Source organism: Lepisosteus platostomus, chromosome 23 (assembly GCF_059453375.1).
Source record: "Lepisosteus platostomus isolate fLepPlt1 chromosome 23, fLepPlt1.hap1, whole genome shotgun sequence".
Classification (NCBI taxonomy): domain Eukaryota; kingdom Metazoa; phylum Chordata; class Actinopteri; order Semionotiformes; family Lepisosteidae; genus Lepisosteus; species Lepisosteus platostomus.
In genome coordinates, this window is record NC_142633.1 from 16,754,668 (window position 1) to 16,773,341 (window position 18,674).

The window sequence follows — 18,674 nt, forward strand, 5'->3', positions numbered from 1 at the left end:
AAACGTTTGTGCAGAATAAATAGCTGTGCAGATGAGTTTTTATACTTCAGAGGTTCTGTTTTATTTTATTCCTTTTCTCCCTCTTCTGCATCCTTCTGTTTTGCAGCGCCGTTCCTTTTATCACGGGGAATCGTTTTTAATAATAGCAGCTTGAGGAGTGTGACGAAGCAGCCAGAGGAGGCTCCCTCGAGAAGGAGATTATACAGGAGAGATATCAAACCATGAATCATTTACGCTACCCTTGCACTGAAGCACGGCTTGCATTTTTAATGAAGGATGATTGCATTTCATAAACAGACTTTAAAAATTAAAATAATACCGATCCGCTGTTCATTTGGCCACATTATAAAAGGATTTAAAAAGCGCGACCTCTTCGGGGTTCGCTTTCCCCCTGTCTGGTTAAGGGATGTGAATTTTTTCTTTTTAAATGCATGGGCTTAAAGAGATAACTTGACCTTCCGAGCGAAGGTATTGATACTTTTGTTCTCCTTTGATATCGGAGTGTGTTAAATGGGGAACCAGTGTGGAATCAAGAGTGATAGGGGGTCATTTCCTTAAGAATTCTCTGACCGCCTGTAAAAATTCGATATTTTCCTCTGCTTGGTTCCGCGGGAGACCAGAATACCCTTTAAATGGGTGATTTACACCGACAACGCTGCACCTGTCACTCAGAAGCTGGAAACTAGACAGAATGTTGAATAACAGGAGGATTTGTTTTCCCATAGATTATATTTGGATATAAGAATAAAAATCCTGACAAGGCAGGCTTCTACCATAATTAGCCCCTTCTTAGGCAGCGTTTGATACAAACATAATCTGTTTCCTCTCCACATTAGGGAATTGGGCTGCTTAAGCATCTGCAAATACAGCATGCTGCATTTCTCTCTAGAGCATGCTTCTGTTCTCCTGCATATCACATTCATTGTGTGTGTTGGGGGGGGGGCAGCTTATGTCATAGTAAGATGACTAGAACTGACTTGTTTAAATATCCTTCGTCTTGTCGTGCGCATCTGTTTGTCTGCCCTGTAGTGTCATCGTATATTTGTTTAGGTCTTCCTGTATTTTGGCGTTTTCATTTTCTCTCCCCCCTCCTTTAGGTTTTTAGAGCTGGGTGTTAATCAATTATGTAAAGTACGTGCAATATCCATACTCCCCCATGCAGACATATCTTATTAGATCATTGTTGCTTTTTGGAGGGGTGGGGTAAATAGTGGAATGCTGGTGCTGGACATGCTGTAGGTGTTTTCCTAGCCAGAAAGGGTAAGGGCCCTGTCTCGCCCCCACAGCCCACCCTCCCCTGGCCCGAAGAAGCCTTCCTGCGGTTTGCATTCCCACTGCCCGTCGGGCCTCGGCCTGTCCTCGGCCCTCCCTGCTCACGATGTCAATAACGTGAGAGGGCAGCTAGCCACGTACTTGAGAGCCTTGTTCCAAATGCTGATTCTGATCCCCCCCCAAAAAAGCGCCCCGTTTCTCACGGCTCCGCTCCTCTTCGCTGTCCAGGCAGGCTCTGTTTATGACCCGGCTTTGCGAGATCACACTGTTAACATGACATCTGTAATAGTCAAGCATATTGCAATACCATCAAGTTGTTGTTGTTGTTGTTTTTTTTGCTTTTAAATGAGAGTATTAGAAGCAGGGTACTGTTAATATTCTTTGACAGACACCCAGATGTGTTGCTTAGGGTCTTTGCAGAGCAGGATGGCTATATGCATGTTCTCAAGGGCCAGTGCTCCTTCTGCTGGGAACTCCCAGGAGTAATTGGCTTTGACGGATACAGGTAGCTGCAATGATACTGATTCTTAAGCTTGCGTGAGCCGCATAATACCGGCTAATGCCTGGAGGATTCTGTACCCATCAATATGTCCTCAGCTTGCAAGCAGCTCTTTTTATACTCTCTTACCCTGGCAGTTTATTAAAAGAAATACTTGCTTCCTGCACCGTATATTAGATTTCTACACTGTCAAAACTGTCACCGCAGATAAAATGCTGTCCTACAACGTGCTGCACATCTGTGTTTATGTTGTAGTCGGCTGGAGGGATGTGGCGTCGAAGGTTGTTGGAGGGGGGAGAGAAAGGGTGGTGGGAGGGAGGTGCTGTTGGCGGAAAGCTGTCCATCATTTAGGGAAACAGCCGATTTCTCTGAAGGAATGGTTTCCGTTAAGTGTTGGTATCGCACCGTGCACGTCCACAGTGTCTGTGGTGTCCTGTCGTGTCCCTGCTTGAAAGTGTTGTAGGCTCTAGGAGGCTACAGAGGACTGTAGTGCATTCAGCTCTGTTCCTTAGGCATAACCCTACCTTTGCTTAATTGAAGGGAAACTCCCCTCCAACACCTGCTTGGTGTATCTTTCTATTGTTTAAATCAGAAAGAATTTGCTGAACCAGGGGCAGCAAAACAGAGCAGATAGAGAGGAATCAGGGGGAGGATGCTTTGTAGAGCACGAGACCTGTAATTAGAAATTAAATAATGCCGACATGGCAGAGTTAAAAAAAAACACACATTGGTATGATTCAGACAAGGTCCAAATAAAGAGGATACCACAGTATTGGTTCAATACAGTAGTTCTGAAATGGCAGTAGTAAATATTTCAGGGCTTTCAGTGTCGGAGAGATAGCCCTATAAAAGGAGAAACCGTGTAGATGGATTTGACATCCATTACTGAAAGGGGGCAAGAGAACGGAGGTCAATCAAGGGCAGCAAGGTAGAAGATGACCGACCCACATCAGGTGTGTGTGTTTGGTAATCTCAGCACACCAGCTGAGCTACAGTGTGCAACACATCAGCCCACGAAACCTGGTTTAGGAAGAACGGTTTGGGGGCATTGATTGAAACGTGGCCGTTAATTCTTTGGCCCTGGATCGATTTGGTGATTCTGCAAAATATCACCCTGTAATAACACTTGGCCGAAATGAGCCAGCCAATCAGTCTTATTTAAGCGGAGGGGTAATTTGCTTTTCTCATATCCGGACCTGCTCAGTAAATCGTATGTGAAATAATTGTAGGCCCTTTGAGAAATTTAATGCGTTGATGTGCAGAAATACATCCCCTTTGATTTACGGGACTTAGTGATGTTTGTTTTTACCCCTTCGCCCCTCTCCCATGGCTGAGTGCTGACCTTTGAGGAGGTGCAGACTGAATATACGAATCCCAGATGGGTGCGCTGTGTCGTCATACGTGGGCAGAAGAAGACTTGACATTTGTTCCTTGGAAATGCAGAGCAAGCTTGGTGGTGGGATGTTTTACTGGCTCACCGGTTCGTTTCAGGGTTTTTAACCATTACAGCATTAGGGTGTGTGAACGAGTCGGCCTCTAACTAATGGCCTTTTTTTCATTGCCTTGGTATAGAGACATCGCAGTCTGTCAAGAAAAGGGCCTGCTGGGTTCGTGGGGCTTTGCGCTGGTGTTTTGCTATTCATTGTTGCTCTAGTTTTAGTTGGAAAGTGGCGGTCTGGCAGGCTCTGGCCTTGCCTAAGAAGCCCAATAGTTCACAGCGAAATGTAAGAGGAAAAATAACTGGCCTTACTTGTGCCCTTCCTGGGTTGCAGAGAGAGCCCCAGTCAGTAGTGCTTATGTCTCGGCTCTGAAAATAGCCGTCTTCTAAAGGGATTGAGCCGTTGTAGTTGCCTGCTGTCCCCTGATGTCAGAGCCGGTGTGGGCGAGAGATCAAGCTGCTGCCCCGCTGAACCCCTGCCCTTTGAGATGCTGTAGCCACTGGGTTCACTTCCCTGCCACCTCTCCCTGCGCGGCCGCTCGGACCCCCAGGTCGCGTCGGATACTGGGGGGCGGGGCTGGCGGCAGACGCGGAGACGCAACGGGCAGCGGTAGGTTGTGCGTTTCGAAGAATGCGCCAGCGGCCGCGCGCTGTGCCCGCACGTGATGCCGCTCAGGTGCCATTCGCCCCGTCTCTCACTGACGGGCTCGCAGGTCTGTGGCGGTGCTGGTGGCCGCGACAGATCTTGCTGCGGCATCTCTTTTCTCCCCCCCAGAATGAGAGAGCGGAACATCAGCATTGCAGCCCCACAGTGCTGGCGGGCCTGGGGTCCATTCCAGACCTGGGGTGCTGTCTGTGTGGAGTTTGTATGCTCTCCCCGTGTTCGCCTGGGTCTCCTCCAGGTGCTCCGGTTGAACTGGTGCTGATGGGTCTGCTGGCTTCTGGGAAAGGCCCTGGTGTGAGTGGGTGTGTGTCTGTGTGTATCCTGCGATAGTCTGGCATCCCGTCTGGGGAGCGCCCTGCCTTGTGCCTCTTGCTTGCTGGGATGCTTCCCTGAGTTGGAAGAAATGGTTAGAAAATGGTGGAAGAGGGGGCCAGCTTTTGCCCTCCTCTTGTAAACCCTCGCTTGTAAGGGAAACGCACAGCATAAAAATGGATTAAGCGAGATGTATTCGGAGAAGAGAACGGGAAGCTTGGGTTTGGCATTTGAGAAGCAGTCTTTTCCAATTAATCCCGGCCTTTTTTCTCCCAGCTGCTGAGCGTACCTGTCACAGGTGCCTATACTGTTGCTCCCCACATGTGGTTAAATAAGCCTGCGCCCCCGTACACACGCACGCGCACAAGCCCTTATGTAATATAAATATTGCATGCTTTCCATTTCCTCATTAATCTTCAGAACATGCATAGAAATGAAAAATTAATTTATGTATAGTTCCAGCTCCCCTATCTACTGGAGATAATTAAGGAGAACTAAATTGAGCTCTATTAGAAGGATTTCATTTCTTAGTTAATATTTGCTGAATAATAAGTATAACAGAACTGACCTTCTTAAAACAGTTTTTCCCACGTAAAAACTCTCTCATGGTTCAGTTATTTACAGTTAAAAACACGTTTTTCTGCGACTTCTCTCCTCAACTCTCGCCTTTTCTCACTATCTCCCTACCTTCTGTTTTCGGTACTGTTAGTTTTTATTGTTTTTTTCCAGTTTCCAGATACATTTCCTGCAACATTCGAGGATTCTAGTATTATTTGAACCTCCAACCCCCTGCTTTCTCTCCCTCCCTGCCTTCTCTATATGTCATTCTCTGTTTTATGAGTTATTTCTTAAGCCTTCGGATTTCTCCTCTTCCTTTGGTTTTGATAGAAAATAACTTTTTGAGGAAATTGAGCTGACCTTGGTCTCTCCCCTTCTCAGTGTAATGCTGATGTATGGTTTGGCTGCCGAGATGCTCGGTAAGTGAAAGGCATGTTTTTATTTCCCTGTGCAGGTCGGGGAAGTCAAGAAGGATTACAAAATTATTTTATTTTTCCAGGAGAGAGACCGCTTAGCAGTCTAGTACCATTTGAGGATTTTTATACCCGTATAGGTGGAGCCAGTACTTGGTGTATGAGCGAAAGCATGTTGGGGAAACCCTGTTTTTTAGGTTATTAAATGCTACTCATAAGGATACATTAGTTCTTACTAAACGTTTTAGTTCGGAAAACTATTTAACGAGGATGAATTAAATGTTGAACATAGCAGATATCTGTCCTCTTGTCTCTAATTGTGTTATTATGAAGAGCCCTGTGTTTGATGTTCGTGCGCAGTGTTACTGAGGTTGGTAAAAATCTGGATTTTTGGAATAAACAAGTAGTCATCAGCTCAGATACAGAAGACTGGGAAGTGGTTGCACTTTGTCAGATGACCGAGCTGTTTGTCAGGTCTTGTTTTGGTTTTAGATGTCTGGACACAGTATTTCTATTACAGAGTAGCGAAGCCGAGGTGTTGTCGCTGGTAGGGGCACGAGTGCTCTTTTGTAGGGCAGAAACACAGGACTTAAACTCTAGGCAATTAAAATAAGGTCACTTTCAGATGAGCTTAGAATTGAAATTGAAATTGCTTTGCCGTGGGTGTGTGGAGTGATACAACCTCACGTTTTCCATAAATAAAGCTACAGTTATTGCTATTATGTAACAGTTGTGCACCTGCTTTAAGGTCTTTAATTATGGATTAAAATGCGTGCAGACTGGAAACATTATACAGTCCCTCCAAGCTGTACACAGTGCTTAAGTGCTGGCCTGCTTGCGATGTGCAAGGAAACGGCATGCTGTGGCGAATCGGGTGCGTTCTGGGGAGTTCTGTGCTGAGACGTGGCCTCTTGGTGTGGAGTGGGTGAGGCAGACCCACAGGCCTTCGCCCTGTCCCTCCGGCCGGCCTGCTTGCCCTCCTGCTCTGGCTCCGCTGCGGTGATCTGGCTGCGGAGTGGCTGTCAGGGTAAAGGGGTCGTACTTGGCTAAGCATGCCACTGCCTTCCCATTTCGGGAAGGCTAATGCGCTCTCGCCTACTGATGTATACGCAGTAATCACCTGACTAATCTCGCTGTGATCCAGCCAAGTCCTGGATGATGACAGCAGGCCCGGCATGGTTGATCCTCTGCTGTTATGTGCAGATCCGCTGTCCTGCAGAAATATAAATAGCGGCCGTGTTTAGGCAACAAAGGTGTAAGGGCTGGGGGTGGTGATGGGGTGATTATTAAGGCTGAAAGCTGCATGCAATGTTTGTATTACAGCTAACAAGTGGGCTGAATAATGAGTCTGAGGATCTGTGTCCTTCCAGCTTCGGCAGAAACAGCCTGCCTCGTTTGTGAAAAGGCAAACAGAAGCGTACACCAAAATTGAACAATATTTTTTTCCCCCAGAAGCATAAATAAAAGCAGTTCATAAATATTTTGTGAGCGCGTTATCATGTATCTGAAATGCGCGGAGTCCTGCAAGTGCATGAGAACAAGCAGGCATAATGTGCTTTTAAACTCAACTGTTTTTTCTTTCCTGCGCACCACTGTTTTTTTTTTTAAGTGTGCTCACAAACTGCATGTGCGTTCATGCTAAAAATAATGAGAAGGAACATATTTTACAGCTTTGTAATTATCGTAATCTATCACTGTACCTGCATTTGAGGGAATGAGAGCCTTTTTAAGAGAGAATTATATTTGCGTGTAATACATTGGGGGTGTCAAGGCTGAGTCATTAAAGCTGCCAGTGTCGTGTTTTAAACTGTACAGTGTCTGTGGGAGCTGGTGGGGATGGAGACACAACAGTTTTAGTTTTTGCCTTCAGGGTGACTTAATTTCGACTTTAGGCACAGGCAGCGCGAGGGAGCAGAGCCTGTAGAGATTGTGCAATAAGTCTGAATCTGCAAAGGAATAGATGTCTTTATCTCCCCACTGCTCTGCCTACCACTTAACACCTTGAGAATACAGACAGTTCCCATGATACCAGAGTGCCATTCCCATCCTGTCTTTGCTGTCTATTGTTTCTGGGGGTTGGGGGGAATCTGCTTTTACATATAGGGTGTGTGTGTGTGTGCCCGAGGGGAAGTAATTCATTCTGTTTTTGTTCGTGTACGTTAGGCTTTTTTAATTTTTTGATAACTAGTCTGTAAAAACAACCCCAAAGCCTCAGAAATCTCATGCCTTGTCTAGGCTAGTAAGTGTATTCCTGAAAAATGGTGATATTATGATTACAGCATTTTAATGATTAAGTCATTATTAGTGACACACAAAATCTGTCCACTGGTGCCCCTTGGTTTGACGTACTCGGCTCCTTTTTTGGGTAAGTTATTATGAAACGCCTGCTGCTGGGAAAAATCAATGTTTTAATGCAGTGGTCTAATCCAGAGACTTAATAACCCTTAGCTCTGGTAATTGCATAGGTCTGAATGCTTCAGTGGCATCAGACAGATGTCCCTACTGACAGATCGAGGATGTGTAAGATGTGCGATGAAAACGGTGATCTTTTTTTTTGTCTAAAGTCAACAAAGATGTAAAAAACGCAGAAGAGAAGAAAAGCTTGTCCGTTTCCCAGGGGCACATTAAAATAATTGCAGGATTTCCTAATGAAATTCTGGTTTTGAGCTGGAGTGCACCATTCCGCACATAAATCAGCTTCTGCAAGCTGTTTTCATGTTTTTTGGGGGGGTGTTTGAGAGCGGGCTCCTTCCTAAGCGCTCCGAATCTCTCCTGGCTGTGGACGGCGAATGTAAAATGTCAGTGTTATTGAACGGGTGCTGCAAGGCAGGATGGTGATGTTTTCATTTCCAAGCTGTGCGAGGGGAGGAGGGGAGAGAGCCAGTGAGCTCTAGAGGGCACTGTAAATATCTGCGAAACTCATCTTTACAACACAATTACTGGCAGGCCTGCTGAAATGTCACATAACAATGTGGGGTCATCAAATCAAAAGGCTGTTTTTTTTATGATAACATAAAATGAAATCTTGAATGGTGTAAAAGGGTGATACAGCCTTGAACGCTTCCCTGGCATGTTGAAACAAAGCAGTCTAATGAAGTTCTAGTAGGGAGACACTGATTTGTCACGCAGCAGCTATGTAAATACGTCGTGCAAATGCCGTCAAGGTACGATTGCTGGTCTGGCTTGTTTGATTCATGCTTTTGCTTTTTTTCTTTTTTTTTCCCCTTCAGAATCTCGTTGTGTTTCAGTGCTTGTTAGGATTTGGATGGGGAGATGTTGAAGTACTGAGGAAATACTTGAATGCAGTCAAGGTTAGTTAACGTGCGACAGTGATATGAGCAGGAGATCACTCTCACCCCCCCCCCCCCCCCACTTCCCTGACCTTCCAGATTAACAACCAGACCTCTCTCTCCACCATCTCCCTGCCTGTCACCCCCCCCTCCCCCCCGAACTGCCTGCTGCTCTGTGTGGTGTCCATCATGCGACACTCCTGTCCCCTCTGCAGTGTACAGATGTGCCCTGTCTCGTCTCCATTAACAATGCACACATCTGGCATCACTTCCTTTCTGACCTAAATATTTCTCTCTCTATCTGTGAAACGTTCTGTAATGTTTTCGTGCTCTTCTACCTTGGCATTTATTTTCCGAGCTATCAAGTGTTTGTTTGCCTGGTAACAAGTGCTGTAATTTGTATGGTGACCTTATCTGAAGCATTTATATCTGAGTATTTGTGTGTGGGGGGGGCAGACGAATGCAAAACTTCCAAGTCCTGCTTTTCTGCCGTGACACAAATGTTCTGAAAAGTGCCATTGTGGTGTGTGAATGTGTTAAAAGTTGCACTTTCTTCCAGAGGCCTCTGAACTCGAGCTGGGGCGAGGGGGCGATTTCTTTAGCGATTTGTCACACTGTTTTCATTTTGTGAAGTAAGATTCTGATAAATTAACATTGATGTAAATATAGGTTGAGTGCATGTAAAGAGGCTTTCAATGCAGAGTCGCTGGTTGGCAATGAATGGAGCTGTTGTTCCTCATTTTCCAGTCGGCCTTTTAGTTGCGGAGCCACTGGAATACAGCGGTGCTCATTCTTCAGGCTGTGCGCGTTAGTGGTTCATGGTTGCAGCTGTCCGATAAAATGGATGAAACGAGCTGCTGTTCATTACGGCGGGCCCTCATCACGTGTCCGAGCGGCGTGGACGATTTCGTTTCAGCCTGGGTTTTCTGCAGCGAGAATCGTCAGGGAAGCATCCAAGTTCTTTCTCAACATTCGCAGGGGGGTGGTTGCCCCTTAGGTGGTCACCCAGTGAACAAGTCGAGAGCAGATTTACTGCTGTTTCCCCTGTCAATTGAGCAGCGAGAGTTAGATGTTGAAACGGGCTTCGCTGAGGGGTCTTACAAGGCGCTGAAGCCGGCTTGATCCCCTCAGAACGACGCACTTGAAAGTCAGGGGAAAGTGGTCCCTGTCTGTACTGGGCTGTTATCTGGACTTGTTCGCTGCAGGAAGGCTCCAAGAGTTGTACTGGGCTGTACAGATACACACAAATGTAAGTGTCAGGTGTATGTTGGTGAGGTGTGGAAGCGTTCCACAAAAAAACACTGGAACATTTGTTAAAAGTTTTTTTTTCTTAGCATTATATTTAGTTGAGAGGCTTAAGAGTTGTGATTTACAAAATACAGGCTGGGTAGAATTTATTCCCTGCAATTTCACAGCTGGGGGTGGAGAAGTGGCCTGGGGTTACTTATTGTAATATTTTTTGCCGTTTTTTTTTTTTTAAATGTCTGAGTAGGAATGTTTTGCACAAATGCAGGCACAGTTCTTGCACTGTGCTGAGCTTCTCTCTGAGCACTGTGGCTGTAGGGATAAGAACACAAGAAGGATACCACAGTTAAAACAGATGTTCTTCCCCCCACCCCCCTTCTAGAGGAAGTGCAGTTATGGCCATATGTTCCAACCACTACCCATGGCTGTGTTTTCAATCAAAGCTGCAAGTACAGACTTACATTATCATAGCTAATCTGGCCCTAGTCCCCTCTAATGCTGCACTGCAAATGAAGTTGGAGCCCTGCTGCAAGCACTTTCCCATTTGTTAATGGGACCCTCAATCACACAGTCTTCTCGCCTGGTCAATATCCTTCACAAGCTAAAAAAAAATTTACCTGTCTGCATTCAGAGCTTTTTAAAAAAAACACTGACCCTTTGCACGTTTGCTGATGAGTAAAAAGGCCTTTCTTACCAAATCGAGAGCATTTTAAAAGCCCTTGGCCTTTCCAGCTGATGTCATCTGAAATATATGAGAATGTGAAGAGTGCTTTTAAATGCTCTATTTGTTTTACTGGGAACACTCAATTTTTAAAGCATATAATGTGATAGCGCTCACTCTGCCTCTTGCGTTTCCGCATCTGCAGTCCATAACCAGGGACTGAGCCCATCTCCATATCTCTAGATGGATTATTCTTTCTTGTTGATAAGTCTTCTCTTTTGAGAGTTACCATCTGAATCTCGAATGGAAATCTGATCTCCTCTTTCAGCCGAAAACCATCAGGATTTTAATATGCAAGTGCTTCCTGTAATGAAGCACAAGTGGAAGAGCTCCACGACAGTAGCTGGCTCTGAGAACTGAGTGCCAGACGCGGGCATCTCCTGAATCGCTGATTCCTGGGCCGATGCGGATTTGCACAAGCTGCACTGATGCATTTTTTTTTCTCTCCCTATGAAATTATTCTAGAGGGGAAAGACGTGAAAAATCCCTTTCGTTTTTTTTTAATCCTGGCACGCAGATGGGATTTAGTGTTTATTTTAATGTACTCTCTTGTACAAAACCAGTTTAGAATTCCCTCTCCTCGCCGCCTTCTGCAACCACTGACACTTGTCTTTGGAAAACACAGGAAGCCGATTCTGTTTCGAGGGGCAGGCTGCCAAGTTATATTTTAAGTTCTGCTAATGGATTATTAATGAAGTAGGGGAAGAGTAAGTGAATAATATTGACAAAACATTTCCCATTAAAACTCAACAACTTGATCTCGGAGTGGGCTGACTAAAGACAGGTGTCATATTTGAACATCGGAGTGTTGGAGAAAGGGATCCTAACAGAGATGAGGATTTCATTTGGTGCAAAAAAAAAATCTTAAAAGGATGTGTTCATGCTTTTTTTTCCTCTCAGCTGCTTCTGGGATTTTATAAATGTTAAAAGCAATTGAGCTGAGCCTCTCGTCATATGATGTTCTTCATTGTAACAGGAGTCAGCCAGTGTGACAGCGGTATTGTGATTATAGTTTGAATGTAAATGAAATTGAAGGACGAGGGCTTGGGTCGGATATCTCTTCGTCCTTTATCGCTACACCAGTTTCTGAACACGGGGCCATTGCTCACGAGCAACGGTAATTACTGTCTTGTGCACAAGACATCTGAGATGATTAAACTTGCTCTTCTGCTGTGTATCCAGCAGATGGGGCAGTTTGGGATTAACACTGGTAATTGTTAACACTAAATCTGTGTTTCCCATGTTTCCTCTGTGGATCGACTGTAGCGTTTAGCTTTTTAAGTGGAATCGTCATTAAGCTCCATAAGAAGAGCTCCAGTGCATGGAAATATTGCATATTACTACTAACTACTAATTTATTTGGCTGATATTTTTATCCAAAGCAACTTACACTTAGACATGTATATCTGGGTATTTTAATGGAGCAATCCAGGTCTAGTATCGTGATCATGGTACAACCGCAGTGTCTCACCTGGAATTTGGACCTACAACCTTCCACATAAACCATATTTCAGTACATGTTGCTTTACCGAAATCTTTTGCATCAGGTGATTCTGATTTTTTTTCAAGTTCCTGTGTAAAAAAAAAAAACGTTTTTTAAAATCTCTTTGAGCAGAAATTTTTTTTTTCCAGAAGGATTCTTGCTCGTTAAGCGATGTTTTAAAGATTCAGTCTTTAAAAAGACACGTTTTTGGTGAGCTGCTGAGCGGGAGGGTAGACGCCCAGAGGCCTGTCTGAAGTGCTACCTGTGTTATTCCGAGAGAACTGGATGAGGATGAGAGCTCTTTCAAGACCTCCCCATCTGAGACTCCCTGAAAGTTTTACAGCATTACATTGTCTCCTCATGGGGAGGAAAAACACCGGCAGTGGTTTATCTTCGTGTATCTGCTATAAATCACTTCCTCCTACTACACGGCATTTAACAGATCTCGCTTCACAAGGTTTTGCAGACAGGAGCCGCTTAGTCTGTGTAGTCTGAGGTAGAAAAAAGTGTTTTCCTTTAAACAGGTTGATTCTAATTGAGATCCGTCAGTCTGTGAGGGAGTGTGTCAGCTTCTTTCTGAGCTGCAGATTTTTTTCCTCCGCGGCTTTCAAGCATGTGAACGACAAGGAATGTAAAATAGTGGCCCATCCATTTGTAAATGTCCTTTTTTGTGGGGTCAGAACCCCTAAAACACGTCTCTGTGTGGCTGGTTTAATGTGTTTGATTTGCGACAGTTGACAATTTTAAGGAAGTGCTGAAGAAGGCCTATGTGCATGCATGTATATAGCTGGCCATGAACAGAATGTAAATACAAGAGTTCGTACTCTCAGGCTTGAGGGCTTTGCCAAATGTGGATCAGTAGCAAAGTAAATAGAGGAACTTTTCAGCTGTGCTTTAAATTGATAACCTAAGTAATGAAAAATTCCTGACATTCTTTCAGGGGGAGTTCTGGTACAGTTATAATGATAAGTCTTCAAAGTAATTTCTGATGTAGGCAGAGCTTCATGTAAGTATATTAAATCCCATTGTGGTCTCTCAAAAGATGCCTGAGCATCTGCAAGTTAGTATATTGCCTCCTGGGTTAAGTATGACAAGAGAGAAGTGTGCGTAAAAAATGTTTTCCTTATTTGGGATAGGCTTTGGAGGAAACTAATGTCAGGCGCTTCCTTGAGCTTGAGAGAAAGGGCTTCCTTTAAAATAACAATTGAAGTGCAGATTCGAGTGCAAATGCAGATGCCGTGCATTCGATGTTTTCCTTCCCTGGATGAGGCTGGTATGACCAAAAAAAAAATCCCTTCCATCTTCGTTTATTTTCCAGCCATTTCCACAGTTTCAAGCATCAGCTTTTTTTATATATATATAAATAGCTTGGGTTGGCTTCCAAGTTTTCCTGACCTACTGTATGTCCCTCTTGGGGTGCTGTGTGCTTGTCTAATACTAATTAAAAGATCAAGAGGGCTAAGAGGGGGAGTGCATGTTGGGGGAAGTCGGGGGGGGGATGCAAGGTTCTTGAAGGAGAACATTTGTGTGTTCCTCACGGCAGCAGCAGCGCATGGCAGTGACCTCAAGAGAAAGCAAGAGTAATAAAAGAGGCCGGGGCTGAGATCATCCTTGAAATCCCGTCAGTTTGTGTTCCCATTGGTTTTCCTGTCGGCCTCGGGGAACAGAAAAAAAAAGTCTCTTGGCCATCTGTGCTAAGATGTACTTTTTTTCCCCCCCTTCTCCTGACAGATTCCACTCCTTTCCTGAAAGGCTCCCACATTCCCTTAAACGCCGCTGCAGTTGTGTGGCGGTGAGGTTTGGAAACCGGGAAGCAGAACCCGTGATCAGACGATGGCGAGGGTCTGCTGATCTTTCCGCCCATGTGCGACCTGCCTTCTGTGCTGGTTCTGCTCACCCTGGCCCGCGCTGGCTTCATTTATTTAGGTTGCGTCCTGCTCTGAAAGTTCCCAGCTTTTTTTTTTTTTTTTTTTACAGGCTCTGTTCTCCTCTGAGCTCGCCTCCTTGTGACTTGTCTCCATACCCCCGCTGTATTTATTAAATTGTTACTAGATAGCTAAGTACTTGAGGGGCCGGTGCCTGAACACGGTGCCAAGTCTCTCAGATGCTCAGCTCGTTCATCCATGTGACTTCAAGTCCCCTCTGTGAGCTGCCTGACATTTTTCTTGCAGACCATTTCCTTCAGAGTCTCTCTGTGCGTTTTATGTATTTATGCATTATACAGCATGGTCTCTCAGCCAGGTCCAAATGCACAGGAGCAGGGCTTCAGCTTTTTACCAGCGAAATGACGGCTGACTTAGAGAAGTATTTTTTTTCATTACAAATACAGCCTGTACTTTTTGGAATGCTTAAATAATCGGGATTAAATTCTCATTTGCATTTTTAATTTATGCTGTTATCTCCGGCTTCCAACTATCAAGGATGTAAGGGGTTTGTGTGAGTTTAATCTCCTCAGATGGGGTCCCCTAGGTTGTGTCCCCTGCTGTGGAATTCGGGTTTTGAGAAATGATCCTTTTCCTTACGTAGTGAAGGATTCTGATCCTGCCTGACTTGAGTACTTGTTTTTGTTTTGAAGGGGGTCATTGTATGAAATTAAGTTTTTTTTTTTAAAGCAAGCAAAACAGTGGCAGCTAATTGATTTTTAGGATATTTTTCTTCCTCAAGGGGGTAAAGGGAGGGATTGGGGGTGGTGGTGGTGTTGGATACTAAACAGGGCTGAATAGACAGTCGGCTTCCCAGACACATGCTTAGGCCTGTAGAATGTAGAGTGCTTTGCTTGTAACTGCACCCGTTGTCTCCTTTCATTATCTGTTAATGGCGCTCAACATGACAGGGCTGTGTGATAAACAGGGGCTGTGTGAAATCCTGGAGGTGGAGTTCCAGCTCAGCGGCTCGGGAATGGGATCCATGACACGGCTCCAGTGAAACTGTGTCAAGCTCCTTAGCAGATCGTTCTGTTAGACAAACCCGGTGCCTTTTTTTTTTTTTTTTTACAGCTCAGAGAGTGAAGTGCTTGTCCCTGACATTAATGTTAAAAAATACAATAACCCTGGTCTGTGTAGCTTCAGGAAACAATTTGCCGTGATTGTTTGGCAGACGCTTTTATCCGGAGCGGTTTCTATTTGCACTCATGTGCGTTGTTGTGCACGTTACTAGAACCTTGCTCAGGGGTGTAACAGTTAATGCCCCATGGGGGATTTGAACCTACAACTTTCCCAGTTTTGAGTCCAGATAGATGGGACGCGTTTTGAGGCTGCGTGTCCTGAAAGTGCAGTCTGTAGCTGGGGCGATGAGGTATCAACTGGTATGGAGTGGATGTGCCGATATTCCAGTCAAGGGGTTGATCATGGCAGGCGTTTTATCCCAGGTGGCCCGTCCCGACTCCAGGACATCCGGCTGACACAGTGGGATCTGCGGGAGGTCGATTTCTTTTCCAAGATGAGTGGGTGACGTTCCTCGACACTGTCCTCTTCATCCTGCTGGCCCGATGTTCTACCTTTCCCCTGTGACAGGGGGAGAAGCTCTTTTTCCTTTAAAGGCCAGCTGGGGCTGCCCCAAAAGAGCTCATAAGGCGTGCATTTGCACACAACTGGGAGGTCTGCCCTTCTGAGTTGAGAGGGGGAGCTGTATAAAAAAGGGACAGTGCTGTACGGGCTCAATACACACTCCTTTTCTGTGACTAGAAATGGACACTGAACTGGCGTAGGGTCCGCAGGGGAGCTGGAGGGACCTGTGCATCTGCGCTCGTCCTTGCAAGTTGCGAAATGCAAGCTCCAGCCTTGCTTGCTTGGAGGGGATCGTGTTTTCGAGTGATGTAATCACCAGGGACACCCAATGTGCAGCATCAGGTCGTGGAGCAACAAACACCCCGCGAAACAGATTCAGTTTGTATTGATCGATTAAGCCTTTCTGAATAACGAGGCGTTAATGTGGACCAAGTATCTGGATGAGATTACGGTTATGTCCCTCCATATTTGTCCGTGGCTGGGGAGATTCATGGAGATTTTTTTGTTGTTGTTGTTTTCCACGATCTTGAAGGTCATTTAAAATGAGCAGGTTGCTTGCGCGGTTGTGCAATAGGATCTTCTAGTTAGTTGCTTTAAACCCTGCAGCTAACCAGCGAGGGACAATATGAGTTTTGCATTTTTGAAGCTGGGCAGTATTTGTTTAGTTCTGCTAAATGAAAGCCCTGTTCTCAAAGCAGTGGTTGACAGGTAAAATGTGTGTGCATTACAGTACCTGGGGATTGTGTTTCCTTTATTTTGAACTTGACGGTCATGTATTATGAGCTTTGAGGACAGCCTTAAATAAATGTAAATGTACTGATTCATCACTGACGTCTTGTGTGGTACCATGTCTTGTTTACAAAGGGTGAACTAAGTGGTTTAATTTTTAATGCTGGCACTTACTGGGATGTTAAAATCAAAGAGCACCAGTCCTCTACTTAACTGCACGAAGTGGAACACAGTCCCGCACGGAGTTCAGGGTAAATTGTGCATTTTTTCTCCCGGTCGTGGTAACGCTGGGGAGATCAATAGACGATATAAATGGATGCACATTAGCCTGTAGCTCAACACCTAGCGCTTCTTAAAGAAGATCATTAAGCGGTTTTAAGTTAATGCGGCATTTTAAGTTATAAAGAGATGCCGCCCGCCCGCCTCTTATGTGCTTTCTCTGTTTGAGGATCAATATCCGCGATTGTGTACAAACCGTGTCAAAACCAGCTTATTTTTCTATGCACTAGTCATTCATCCCTGCAGTTGGCGGTGCTTGTCCTCTCTCTCGCAAGTAATGGGAGGCGTGCTGTTCCTGACACGCCAGAAGAGCGCGGGTCCACCACGTCTTATCGATCGTCTGTATTATAGACAAATAAAGACTCCCCACCCCACCACCAAAACAAGTTCGTGTTTAGATTCACCAGACATGCGCTGAAACCATGTTTTTTTTTCTCTCTCCTTACGTTAGGTTCGTAAGACTTACATTTTTAGAATGGAAACGGATATCCGTTCTTGATGTGTTTAATTAACCTAGACAAAAAGCGTTTCCTTCTCCCCCTTTGATCTGCAGTTTCGCGTCAGGGCCGCTGTAGTTAATATTCCTCGCAGCAGCCGCGGATGTTGAACGGTTGATAGGTCCCGGTTTGCCTGGCCTGAGTTTAATATATTGCTTACCGATGCATTTTCGCGCAGACTGCGTTCTTACGGTTCGCCCATCAATCAAGATACCCCCCCCTCTCCTTCCCAAAACACACACACACACACGCTGTCCCGAGGAGCGGAAAAGGCAGGAATCCAGTCCGGGTTTTGCTGGCAGCTGTTTTTGTAGTGTTGGGGTGTGTGTATGTGTGTTGAAGGGGGTGGTGGTGGTGATGTAGTTATTCTCCTTCACTAGTGTCTGGATAAGGAGACTAGGTCAGGCGTGTGTGTGTGTCTGCCGAACAGCTGAGGAGGAGAGAGAGTGAATGTGTGTGAGAGAGAGAGAGAGGAGGAAGGGGGAGTCAGTAAACGGTGAACTCAGTGATTTCCTTTACGCAAACTACAGTCTCATCTACTACTGCTGCTGCTACCGCCGGCGCGCTGCACACACCGGGCTGCAGAGGAGTTGTGTGAGAACTGATTGTCGTTTCTTTATTTTGTGTGTGTGTGTGTTAGTCCCCGCACTCGGGTCTCTGGCGGTCCGTGCGTGTGAGAATAAATAACGAAACAGGACCGCCTTTTTGTTAGGCAAGTGGCTTAACCCCCCCAGCACCAACACCACCACCACCACCTCCTCCCGCTCCTTCTCCCATTTTGTGCGGGGCAGCGGCTGGTAACGGGCAGAGGATTAAAAAGAGTGCCTCAGAGGCGTGGGGGTCCGTCTGTTTAGCCTCCCTCTTGTTGTTGGATCCGGCCCAGGGAGCGGAGGGGTCAGTGCGGAGCGGCTGGCCCGGGATCGCGGTGAACTAGTTTGCAAGGCACCTCGCGGAACTTCGGCATCGGCAGGCTGGCGGGTGAGTATTGTTCCTGGGAATTAAAGGACAGGAGGAACGGATGGGGGAGCGGGAAGAGGAGGAGGAGGAGGGGGGGGGGTGCTTCTGGGGGTTGGAGACGGTGGCACGGCAGCGAGGGCTTTAATTAAAAACCTACTGTTCGCAATTACGACGCTTCGCTGATGAGTTCGGAGGAGTGCACGCCGAGCTCGCTTGTGGAGTGTTTCACTTTTCGCACCGACGGCACCCGGGCACGGAGGCGTGCTGTCGTTCAGGACGTGTTTCACGACTTCACACCAGGAGCGGAGCAAAACTTTTTTTTTAACGTGTGTGCTCAAGTTTGTTTTTTTATTGTTGTTGTTGTTGTTGCCGGATCCGGTCTGTACGTTTGACTTCGGGCTTAAATTATCTGTTTGTAAAGCTCCGTCGGGCGTAAGCTTAACTACAGCCCGGAGCTATTCATTGCATCCGTGCACGTTGGTTAAAAACGAAAAGTTTTTTTTTTTCCACAACAACAAAACACTGATGTTTGAAAGGAAAGAAGGGGGTCGCGAGTGCGTTTCTCGAAACGTTTCAACGATCCTGAAATAATAAAAAAAAACAGGTTTCTAATGCCGGTGCGTGTGGTTGATGGGCGAACTGGGGTTCCCCGAAATGCCCCCCGTGCAGAGGAGCCCCCCCCGCGCGCTGCCGCCGGTGCGCACCGGGCAGCACGTGCGGCCGCGCGCCTCCGTGCAGGACTGAGCGGCTCTCGGCCCTCCGGGGGGGGGCTGTGCGCGCAGCTGCCCTCCTGATAAGGCACTGGGAGGGG

At 46.1% G+C, this 18,674-nt stretch overlaps 1 protein-coding gene across 4 annotated transcripts in view; it reads left to right on the forward strand.

The window, feature by feature from the left end:
• rerea (arginine-glutamic acid dipeptide (RE) repeats a) overlaps window positions 1-18,674 on the forward strand; it is a 153,254-nt gene that overhangs the window by 15,141 nt on the left and 119,439 nt on the right. For 2 of the 4 annotated variants that reach the window (XM_088617186.1, XM_088617189.1), the window contains exon 1: window positions 17,275-17,884. The exons of 1 other annotated variant lie outside the window; for it this stretch is intronic. The gene's annotated coding sequence lies outside the window, so the exon portion shown is untranslated. Of the gene's footprint in view, window positions 1-8,386; window positions 8,468-17,274; window positions 17,885-18,674 lie in introns of those variants that run through there. One more of the 4 variants, XM_088617187.1, reaches the window with a different exon arrangement.